Here is a 12,966-nt window from a genome sequence, read left to right on the forward strand (position 1 = left end):
GTAATGTCCCCCATCCTGGCTCCTTCTTGTAATAATCTCCCACATGCTGGGCCTTATGCTATGACATTTTCCCCCACCTGTGCCCCTGTCTGGTAATGTCCCCATTCTGGCATCATTTACTTCATTCTGGTTTAATGTCCCCATCCTGGTATAGTGTCCCCATTCTGATATAATGTCCCCATTTTGGTATAATGTCTCTAACCTGGTATAATATCCCCCATGCTGGTGTAATGCTCCCAATTCTGCTATAATGTCCCCAAAGCTGGTATAATGCCCCACATCCTGGTATGGTATCTCCAGTTCTGGCATAATGTCCCCCATGCTGCTATAATATCCCCCATACTGGTATAATATCATCATTGTGATGTAATGTCCCCATTCTGATATAGTGTCACCCATCCAGGTATGGTGTACCCCATTCTGGTATAGTGTCCCTTATTCTGGTATAATGTCCCCAATTCTGGTATAATGTCCCCAATTCTGATATAATGTCCTCATTCTGATATAATGTCCCCATCCTGGTATAATGACCCCCCCATCCTGGTTTAATGACCATCATACTGGTTTAATGCCCCCCATCCTGGTACAATGCACTCCATTCTGTTACAGTGTCTCACATTCTGGCATAATGACCTAATTCTGGTATAATGTACCCATTCTGGCATAATGTCCCCCATCCTGGTATGTTATCTACTGAGATGCCATCCTGGGGATGGGTTATCAATATCAGATAGGTGGGCTCCCACACGTGGCACTGGCTCTACCCATCAGTTGTTTGCAACGCTCAGATGTAAATAGTTTGAAGATCTGAACATCACTGCTCCATTCACTGTACTGTGGGTCCTGTAAGTCAGCTAATATTCATGTAATAGGAGCTGATCTGCAGCACAAGGTAGCAGCCACTACACAGTGACCAGAGCTGTGATGTTCAGCTCCTCAACAATGTTTATGACGCGCCCCCTGGGCCAGTGCTGTTAGGGATACCCGGAGCCGGATCAGATGGGGGTTGTAGTCTCCGAGTGGCTGTGACCCGGTCCGTGATTGTCAGTTCCAGGGGCAGTTCTCTTACGCTGATGGACACTTCCAGCATCACAGTCTCTGTTGGTGGGCGCGGTTTCCGCTTTTGGCGCCATTCTTCGACCTGGCCCACGATGGGAGGTGGCCTCTTGCCATCCTCTGGCACGCCCATAATGGCGTCCGCTCTTCCAAGGCGGGAAATCTTTGGAAATGGCGGGAATCGTCTCCCAGTGGCGGGAAACTCCATGGATGGCGGGAAAAAGCTGCAAATGGCGGACAACCGGCGGGAAACGACCTGTGATGGGGTCCGTTGGCGGGGACCCTCCGGAACCGGCGGGAGACTTCTTTTTGAGGTAACGGTGAACTTTTCTTCAGGCACGCAGTACCCGGTTGTTGCGGGCACGTAATCCTGCCGACTACGCCAAAGTTGACGCGTCCCCTGGGCCAGTGCTGTTAGGGATACCCGGAGCCGGATCAGATGGGGGTTGTAGTCTCCGAGTGGCTGTGACCCGGTCCGTGCCCAGGGTGTCAAGCTCAGTGTGTGGCAGTCCTTATGATGTTACTAGATGTTCTTTTGTGTCGACTACGCCACCCGTTGATTTGCGGTCAATACGGCCGCCGCTGCAGCAGAGTCCACTGAGGCTGATGATGTGAGTGCAGCTTAGGTAGTATAACCCCCAACGGGAGGGGTATAGCCTCAGGGGGTCAGCCGTGGAGGATGGTGGTTGTGAAGGTGCAGCAAGGAGACTCAGAGGCATAAAATGCAGTTCCAGGGTTTTACTTACTGGTGTTGCTCGGGTCACTGTGTACATCAGTGACCACCCAAGCCGTGCTGCGTCCACCAGGTCCTGGACTCGGTCAACTCCCAGGCAACTCCGGAGTGTGGTCCTGAGCTCCTTTCTGTCTCTCCCTTCTTCTGGCCGTTCCCACCAGGGATCCACCTAAGTCCGGCTCCCTCGGGCCTCTTGTTGGTCAAGCCTCCTCTGGGCTCCCTGACCCTATTCTTGGTCTGCCTTCCGGGTGGATTTAGTGGGTGGTCGTGGCAGATCCTGCCCACGACCTCCGGTTCCTGGCTAAGGTGTGCTGTAGCCTCTGCCAGCTTGGGATCCGGTACCCTGTTGCCGACCCTTCACCCTATTAGCTCTCTTATGGGCTCTTGGGGTCCCCTCTGCGCCTCTGGGTCTCTCTCTCTTCTCCTCTGCTCTGCTTCTCAGGTTACACTCTGACAGACTGACGTCTCACAGACTGACAACTGACTGACTGACTGACCCTGATCTAAGATGGTGCCCACCTTATATACTCCCTCTATGTGTGAGCTCAGGTGACCAGCACCCAATGAGCTCCTAACTTTACCCAGGCTGCTCCCCCTATCTGCCCCTACACTACTGGGATGTTCCACCCCCCTCCCACTCCAGCCAGGAACAGACACTGTCGTACCTGCACATTTCTCTAGTGGGAGTACCATCGGTCTGTTCCCCGGAAATGGGATGTGTGTAGTGCATGCAGCCTACTAGCTCAGTTCCACACTCCATCCTTACCCGGGAGTGGAATATCACACCTCTGGGTTGAGGTGCAATACCCCTGTAGCAGCCGAATCCTCAGGGTGCTACATTTACATCTGACCTCTGCCGGAGTTTCAAACAACTGAGTAGTGGAGGTGCCACGTGCCGGACCCCCACAAATCTGATGTTAACTCCTTACTGATGTCAGGCGTAATAATATGTACCTGCGACCTGGGCCTATTGGACCAGGTGCGTATTATTATGCCTTGGCGATCGCACCCATACAGAGGCTGTGCTGGCGCGATCGCTGCCGGGTGTCAGCTGATTCTCACAGCCAACACCCGATGCTTTGTGCCAGGAGTGGGGCCGCACCGCTCCCTCGAAATGTTGCGAACTAAGTCGATCGCAGCATTCCGGGAGCAGGGGGGAGGTAAGCGCGACTCTCTTACCTTGAATCAAAAACTGCACTGTGAGCACGGGGTCCCGATCGTTGCTATGATGACCCGATGTCGTCATGACAACATCCGGGTCACCAGAAAGTTACTTTGATCATGCGCAGTGCACAATCAAAATAACTTGTGCGTGTGCAGCGCTGACAGGCTGCATGCATAGAGATGCTGCTGCTGCATCTCTATGCTGTACAAGCGATCGGCCTGCAAAAAATGAAAGTCCCATAGTGGGACAAAGTGTAAAAGTAAAAAAAAGTGTAAGAAAGTGAAATATATATATATATATATATATATATATATATATATATACACATAATCAAAATATTTGGGTATATATATATTGTATATGTGTGTGTATATATATGTATACTGTATATGTGTGTATATATACAGTACAGACCAAAAGTTTGGAAACACCTTCTCATTTAAAGATTTTTCTGTATTTTCATTACTTTGAAAATTGTACATTCACACTGAAGGCATCAAAACTATGAATCAGCTGTGACGCCTCTTACTCGAAAAAGCCCTTTTCTTTACCCTGGGAGATGGGGGACTCGGAGTCAGGTCCTGTGATGGAGAGATGGGGTGTAGCCGTGGCCCGGACCCGACCCGTGCTCAGGGCCGTCACAGTAAAAAAAGAGATGGTGTATGCTTGTCCGGGTTGAGTGGCTGATTAACGACTACGCCACCGGTGGTACCTGGTGAAGGGCCACCAGCGCCGCTTCAGTCCGCTGAGGCATGGTGTTATGGCGGTCAAAGTTATTACTACTCCCCACAGGCGGAGCGTGGCCTCAGGGCAGAGGGACAGGATGGAGGGGGTAGTAGTGAAGGAATGCGGGCTCCGCGTCTCGTGGTGTGGCGCAGAATGAACAGTCCGGAGGCCGTAGGGGTGAACTTCCAAGGCTTTACTCACATAGATGGCATGAGGAAGGTGACTCCCTGCTCCCCGCGGAGTCCTTCGGTCACCAGAGACGGGGGTCCGACAACCTCCGAGTAAGTCCAGCATTCAGTCGGGACACTACACCAGAGTGTTCCTGAACTACGGGCCTAATCCTTTCCTGTCAGTGTGTGTGCAAATAGGCCGGGTCTCCCTCTGAGCTCCTCTCAGAACAAGGGCTCGGGTGGCAGCTCCGCTCCGTCCGGTACCCGGTGGGATCCTCAGGGCCTACCGGGCTTCCCCGACCAGGACATGGAGTAGCAAGGTCGGGTGTCGGGGGTAGGTACCCCTCTTGCAGCCGGACTCCCTCTGAATATATCAGGTTGGCGAGGACAGGTGGCGTACACCGCTCCGTCTGCATCCTGCCTGGGATCCATTTGCTGTGGAGTCACACTCTTAAGCTCCAGGCCTTCTTGGTCATGGTCATTGGCCGGGTTGAGACATTCCCCGTCTGCAACTTGCCTCTCGTCCCAAGACCAGGGTACGAGGGCCGTGTCTCCGACCTCTGCAGGCCCACACAGGGTCCACTATCAGAGTGGGAGAGCACAGTAACACACAGTATTTAACAGCACAAAGACCAAAACCAAAGATGGCTTTTTATTAAATATGAAATTTAAAGTGTAACTAACTTGTAGGTCCTCCACCCACACCCACTAACTGGTTCCCCTCACTCTTGGTTCCCCAGTCTCCCTGTAACATACTAGCCCCCTCTGGTGGAGAAGTGTGGTGTTGGATGCAAAGATTGGGTCACGACTGTCACACTGTTCTTACCTCAGAGGAGGAACACTACACTCCATTAAAGAAGTGCAGCATCCCTGTGGCGGTCGAACCCTCAGGGTGCCACACAACACATGTGGAATTATATACTTAACAAAAAAGTGTGAAACAACTGAAAATATGTCTTATATTCTAGGTTCTTCAAAGTAACCACCTTTTGCTTTGATGACTGCTTTGCACACTCTTGGCATTCTCTTGATGAGCTTCAAGAGGTAGTCACCGGAAATGGTTTTCACTTCACAGGTGTGCCCTGTCAGGTTTAATAAGTGGGATTTCTTGCCTTATAAATGGGGTTGGGACCATCAGTTGTGTTGTGCAGAAGTCAGGTGGCTACACAGCTGATAATCCTACTGAATAGACTGTTAGCTGCTTTTTTCTTGCCATAATACAAATTCTAAGCAAAGAAAAACGAGTGACCATCATTACTTTAAGAAACGAAGGTCAGTCAGTCTGAAAAATTGGGCAAACTTTGAAAGTGTCCCCAAGTGCAGTTGCAAAAACCATCAAGCGCTACAAAGAAACTGGCTCACATGAGGACCCCCCAGGAAAGGAAGACCAAGAGTCACTACTGCTTCTGAGGATAAGTTTATCCGAGTCACCAGCCTCAGAAATCACAGGTTAACTGCAGCTCAGATTAGAGACCAGGTCAATGCCACACAGAGTTCTAGCAGCAGACACATCTCTTCAACAACTGTTAAGAGGAGACTTTGTGCAGCAGGCCTTCATGGTAAAATAGCTGCTAGGAAACCACTGCTAAGGACAGGCAACAAGCAGAAGAAACTTGTTTGGGCTAAAGAACACAAGGAATGGACATTAGACTAGTGGAAATCTGTGCTTTGGTCTGAGGAGTCCAAATTTGAGATCTTTGGTTCAAACCATCGTGTCTTTGTGCGATGCAGAAAAGGTGAACGGATGGACTCTACATGCCTGGTTCCCACCGTGAAGCATGGAGGAGGAGGTGTGATGGTGTGGGGGAGCTTTGCTGGTGACACTGTTGGGGATTTATTCAAAATTGAAGGCATACTGAACCAGCATGGCTACCACAGCATCTTGCAGCGGCATGGTATTCCATCCGGTTTGCGTTTAGTTGGTGTCACGGTCTCCACACTTTCCTTGTCTGCTAGGTTACTATTGTGTGGAGGCTGTCAGTCTGTTTTGGGTTTGCTGGGTTGTTTCTGCAATCATCTGTGTTCACTTCCCTTGATTAGTCTTCTACTTAAGCATGCTAGCTCCTTCACCCAGTGTCAGTTGTACATTTGGTATTACCTGTGTAGGACTGATCTCTCTGTGCTCTGTGCCTGACCCCGCCTGACTATTTTCCCTTACCTGGATTTTGACCATTTGCTTGTTATCTGACTACTCTTTTGTCTGCTCCCTTTGTACTGCGCCATCTTCCTGGACTTGACTTTGGATTGTTTGACCTCCCTATTTTTATCTAGTAAGTAGCTCTAATATTATATTTCTTTCAGTAATATTAGTCTTTTCTCTCCTCTTCTGAGACTGTTATTTCTGTAGTGACTCGCGTCACAGTTGGACCATCATTTATTTTTCAACAACACAATGACCCCAAACACACCTCCAGGCTGTGTCAGGGCTATTTGACCAAGAAGGAGAGTGATGGGGGGCTACGCCAGATGACCTGGCCTCCACAGTCACCAGAACTGAACCCAATCGAGATGGTTTGGGGTGAGCTGGACCACAGAGTGAAGGCAAAAGGGCCAACAAGTGCTAAGCATCTCTGGGAACTCCTTCAAGATTGTTGGAAGACTATTTCCAGTGACTACCTCTTGAAGCTCATCAAGAGAATGCCAAGAGTGTGCAAAGCAGTCATTAAAGCAAAAGGTGGCTACTTTGAATAACCTAGAATATAAGACATATTTTCAGTTGTTTCACACTTTTTTATTAAGTATATAATTCCACATGTGTTAATTCATAGTTTTGATGCCTTCAGTGTGAATGTACAATTTTCATAGTCATGAAAATACAGAAAAATCTTTAAATGAGAAGGTGTGTCCAAACTTTTGGTCTGTACTGTATATGTATACTGTATGTGTGTGTGTGTATATATATATATATATATATATATATATAATATATGCTCTGTCCTCAGTGGCTAGTGGTACACTGCAGGGCGCGGACCTGCGCCCCGCAGTGTGCTGCCAGGACCTGCGGTGAAGTCAGCGTTCACCTGATGGTCACGTGACCATCAGGTGATCAGTGCCGTCAGCGATCACCTGATGGTTACGCGACCATCAGGTGATCAGTGAAGTCAGCGGTCAGCTGATGGTCGCGTGATCATCAGCTGATCAGTGCTGGCAACAATCAGCTGATGACCACGTGACCATTAGCTGATTGCTGACGCCGGTAATCAGCTGATCAGTCTCATGTCCGATCAGCTGATGTTCAACCTGAGAACATTTGCAAGAATGTTCCCATGGTGGTAAACTCACAGGGGCTCATCAGCTGATCTTCAGCTGATGAACCACAGTGACCCCCTGAAGCACTGTATTCTGACTAGGGGTGATTTTACACCCCTGTCAGTATACATTAAAATACTTTATTCTGGCCGTGTTTTTATTGAAAAAGCGCCGTTCACTTTACTACACGGTTAGTATTGGGGATCTTATGCGCCATTTCTGGGACTGCTGAGGGGTGATATTAATAGCCGCGAAGGGGGCTAGTATTCATGACCCCTTCCCTGGCTATTAATATCAGCCCACAGCTGTCTAGTTTAGCCTTTGCTGGTTAGGTTTTATAGGGGGACCCCATGTCAATTTTTTTCTGGGCTGCTCCTGTAATCTAGTCAGTTAAGGCTAAACAAACAGCTGTGGTTTGATATTAATAGCCAGGGAACATTGTTGGCTAATGGAGCCTTCTGCGGCTACTAATATCAGCCCCCACAGGTGGAGGTCCTGGGGAGAGGTCTTACATTTTCTCCAACTAATGCTTTCAACTTCTTCATAGGGATAAAAGATCTACACCTATTTTCTCGCAAATTGGTATTGAAGAAGCTGCATCACAAGAGCCCGGAGGTTATGGATGCAGCAGTGACTGAGAGAGAAGCATTGAGATGTTTGGAAGAACTGGCAGAGGAACACTGCAATCCTTCACGAGGTGGGTTCCCTCAATCTATTATGCCGAAATCTACAAGGTTCCCCCCTTATCTCTATGCCCTGCAGTAGAGATTTTCACCAAACTTGTCACTGAAGATTTCCTTAGATTACCAACAAAACGGAAATTTGATAATCTCACATATAACCATCGCCGAGCTTTACAACAGCTTCAGGAACTCAGTGACGTGGTTATCAAGGGTGTAGATAAGGGGGGCAACATTGTTATTTGGCCTATCAACAAGTATGAGCGGGAGGCTTTCCGCCAATTGAGAGACCCCAATACCTATGTTAGATTGCCCTCTTGTCTTTTGACCCACTTCACTGCTAGGCTGCAGGACATCCTAACCCAGGCTCTGGAGTGCTCAATAATCTCCAAAAAGGTTTATGAGGGCTTGACAGTGGCCTACCCCAGGATCCCCACCTTTTACCTTCTACCCAGGGTGTCCGATTGTGTCTGGTATTGGGGGACTATGTGAACCCATATGTAGATTTATTGATCACTATTTAAAACCCTTAGTGACCAATTTACCATCATACATCAAAGACACAACGGACGCCCTTACTAGGGTCGACGGTATCACGGTGGATGAGGGGACTCTCTTGGTCACTGCCGACGTTGAAAGCCTGTATACCAGCATTAACCACACTGATGGTTTGAACGCGGTGCGTCTCTTTCTCGGAGCCTCCGACCTGGATAGCCCCTTGTGTGAACTCATCCTTGAGCTGATGGAATTTGCCCTGACTCATAACTTTTTTGTTTTCAAAGATCAATTTTATCTCCAGAAGCGTGGCACAGCCATGGGGGCGGCCTGTGCCCCCTCATATGCCAACCTCTTCCTAGGGCTGTGGTAAAGGGAAATCTTTGATGGGGATACCATCCCTGCTGCCCACCATGTGCTGTGCTGGCTGAGATATATTGATGACATTTTATTTTTGTGGCGGGGCTCTATACAGCAGCTCGGAGAGTTCATGGACTGTCTTAACATGAATCAATATAACATCAAGCTGACCTATATACATGACACTAAGAGGGTGGACTTTCTGGACATATCCCTGTGTGTCGACATCCATGGGGGCCTGCAGACGGACGTGTTCAGAAAGCCCACCTCGGTCAATGCTTTGATTCATGCGGGATCTGCCCACAGTCCAGCCACAATTGGAGCTGTCCCGGTCGGACAGTTCCTGAGGATGAGGCGCATCTGCTCTACTGAACAGAGCTTTCAGCGTCAGGCACAGGACCTTAAACAGCGCTTCCTGCAACGTGGTTATAGTCGGAGATGTATTAGGAGGGGGTATGATAGAGCATGTAAGACTCCTCGTACTGTCCTCCTGCATCCGAAAATACGATCTTCGGATAGGGAAGAAACCATACGTTTCATCTCCACCTATAACCACGAATGGGATAGCATGAGAGCCATCCTTCAAAAACATTGGAGTATCTTGATGGTGGAGCCCTCCCTGAGGGGACACCCGGGGTCTCTTCCATCAATGACACCAATGAGATGTCGGAATCTTGGCGACATATTGACCAAGAGTCACTACGTTGCACCGGTAACGCGACCCTTTGGCTCTGGGGGCCCTATTAAAGGCAATTATAAATGTGGACACTGTGTGGCCTGTCCAAATGTTTTGCGGTACACCAGCTTTTGTTCAGCTGATGGCCACAGAACATTCGATATCAGACACCATATTTCCTGCGGTACATCCAACATCATTACTATGCCACGTGTAGCTGCCCCATGATCTATGTTGGTTTAACCACAAGGGAACTACGGGTTCGCACACGTGAGCATATTTGTGACATTGCAGCAGCTACCTCGGCGAGCGATCTAGCTCAGCTAAAAACAATACCACGGCACTTTAAACTGAAACATAACTGTAATCCCCGCTCTTTCATGGTGCGTGGTATTGATGCAATACACATGGGGATACGGGGTGGTAATGCCAAAAAGCTATTGGCTCAGAAAGAGTCACAATGGATTGTACGATTAAACACTGTGACACCTTATGGCTTGAACGAATCTCTGAGCTTCTCTCCATTCTTATAGCCACAATCTATGCATTTCTTATTTGGAGCTATATAATCTCCTTACACATGCATATATTGGGTGGTTGTTCATTATTTATATTTTATTTTTTCATTTTATTTTTCATTCTGGTTTTTATCTGTGGCCTTTCTATTTGTGTTTTCTTTTTGGTTTCAGGAGTGTATAGATTTGGCTGCTTCCCTAACCCAATTTGATTTGGCGAATTCTGTGATCACATCCATTATGGGATATATGTCCTGATGAGAGTATTACAAATTAGAATACACACCTATGCTGGGATGATGCTGCTGAATATGGCTAATCTCTATTACTCTGTAGTGGCATTTGTATTATTACTGTTTCATCCCTGTATTGTTATACTGTTATACTCTCTCGTGGCTGCTCCTAGTCGTTGTCCCCGTTCTTCTCCTTTCTTATATCTACAATTGGCAGTGCCATTCACTGACGTGATGTGCGCGTGTGTGTATGATGGGGGAGATTGCGTCGCGCGCTTGCCTGGCTGTCTCCATGCCTCTCTGCGCCTGCGCGAACCTTTTTGGTTCGCGCTTGCGCAGTAGCGGCTTGACGGCCGGGTCGTGCGCGGTGCGCCCCTCTCGCCCGCGCGCATGCGCCGTTACAGCTTTACTTCATGTCATGTGATTTGCGGGACACGCCCCCGGTTTAGCTGGCTACTTCCGGGTGCGCGCCCCGCATCACAGCTGCATGTATTTTCGCTAGTATCAAAGGGATATGGACATATATATATATGCCTTGGGGGCGCCATACATCTATCACCCGCCCTTGAGAAAGCGGTTTTACCGCGAAACGCGCGTCAGGCTCCATGCTACCACCACACTCTCTTCTCTCCCCCTCCTCCCCTCTCTGACTGTGAGAGCTTTCTACAAGTAACATACTTCTCATTATATATTTTGCCCTGGTATTAGGTAGATGTTGGTGCGCCCCCTTGACATATGGCAATGCTTTTCTCTGTTACATTAAGAATACTCCTTTACCCGACACAAGTGACAAGTGGAATGCTTTTATTATATATAGCACATTCATTGCTTCCACTATTTATGATTCATGTTTTGCCTTGGGCTAGTGTGCAATCCTATCTATATCAAAGGGCTAAAACCATTGTCTTATTAGTGCATATATTTGAGTATTAGTATGTTCCTACTCAGTCATCTTTTACCTACAATTTGTCTGGTCTAAATACCTATTTTTCTATATATGTTTAAATAAAGATACTTTTTTGCAATGATATGCTGAGCTTTCCTCCTTTTTTTGATATGATGCTTTCAGCGTGCTTTTGGACGGATGCTCGCCATTTGGCTGGCTATCCGCCCACCTTTTTGTAGCTATTGTGTGGCTTTTTTCTGTATTATTAATATCAGCCCCCAGCGGTCGGCTTTCCCTCTGCTGGTTATAAAAATGATGTGGGAGCCCACACCATTTTTTTTTTCTTAGGCTCTGTGCCCATAATTCAGACGTAGCAGCGCTTTGGAAGCAAAGTTTTCCTGCGTCCAAAATGCTGCATTCTATTGAACACAGGTAAATCCACATGTGTTCACTGAACCATGCTGATTTACCGCATTCAATACATTCTGGTGGTCAATTTTCTGTTGCGGAGACTAGCGACTCCGCAAGAGAACTTGACATGCTGCGGTCCTGAAAGACGCACCGCATGTCAGTGTCCACGGGTGATTCGCAGCCTCTGATGCACGCATAGTGGACGTGGGATTTCTAGAGATCCCATCCACTATGCTGTAACATCTGGACGCTGCGGGTTTGACGCTGTATAAACACGCCGCATCAAACCTGCAGCGGCTCCTGATCGTGGCCACGAACCCAAACTCACACGCTAGTCTCTGCTGCAGATTTTGACCGACCTGAAGTGTCATTATATGTGGTGGATTCACATGTACCGACAACAAAAGTGCGGCGTTAGAACATCACGTTTTGGATGCAACATAAATACGTTGTGTCCAAAGCGCTGCTGAGTGCTGATCGGGGGATGTAGCGGCTAACAAACCAGCTGTGAGATGTTATTTAATGGCCAGGGACCATGTTTGCCTAATGGCACCTTCCCAGGCTAAAATTAGCATCTCACACAAGTCGCATAAATTACATGAATAGAAATGCTAATGAAGATTGATTGAATGGGACTAGCTGACACCCAGCTCTTTTGTTTAGTGATGTCAAGGTGTCAATTAGACCTTTTCATGACCAAACTTTAATTTAAAAAAGCATAGACACAGTGTAAACACTTTATCTGAAATACAACAGACCCATTCTTTAATCATTTAAATGAACCAGTATAAACACCCAAGTTCTTATGGTAATCCAAGAGCTTAAGCAATGTCCCACCACCTTTATTTAGCTCCAAAAAGCATTCATTGATGTACAAAAACACTTAAAAAAGCGCATGTAAATCCGCATGCCTTTTACTCTGTCGCCTCTTTGGGGGACACAGGACCTTGGGTGTTATGCTGCTGTCCACTAAGGCAGGGTTCCCCAACTCCAGTCCTCAAGGCCCACCAACAGGTCATGTTTTCAGGATTTCCTTAGTATTACACAGGTGATAATTGCATCACCTGCACAGGCAATAATTCCATCACCTGTGCAATACTAAGGAAATCCTGAAAACATGACCTGTTGGTGGGCCTTGAGGACTGGAGTTGGGGAACCCTGCACTAAGGGAACACTATGCATAATCTGAAAAAGATTAACCGTGGCTCCTCCTCTGCAGTATACACCCCTGGACGGCATCAGCCTTCTCCAGTTTTTGCTTAGTGTCGCATAGGAGGCACACCTAAAACTTTTACTCCGTTTTCTCCGACGGGATTACAGATGAAGAAAAGTGGGTCTACTGCGAGACTCCCGGCATGGCTCCTTCCTCGGCCTCTTATTACGAGGTGCACGGTTGAAGTCGAGATGGCTATTCCCCATGTCGCTCCTTCCCCAGCCCCTCGGGTGCTGGTTCGAAGTCGAGACCCCCCTCCTTCCCCAATTCCTTTTGGTTTCTGGGTTGAGGTCGAGGCGAGGATATAGCCCCCTGACGGTGACAGCAGCACCTCCCTAATCCCCACCCTGGGGGTATTAGGTTGAAACGCCTCAGGTAGGGCCTGTACAGGCAGCAGC

Source organism: Phyllobates terribilis, unplaced genomic scaffold, assembly GCF_046119375.1.
Source record: "Phyllobates terribilis strain yellow unplaced genomic scaffold, ASM4611937v1 Scaffold_30__1_contigs__length_15301838, whole genome shotgun sequence".
NCBI lineage: Eukaryota > Metazoa > Chordata > Amphibia > Anura > Dendrobatidae > Phyllobates > Phyllobates terribilis.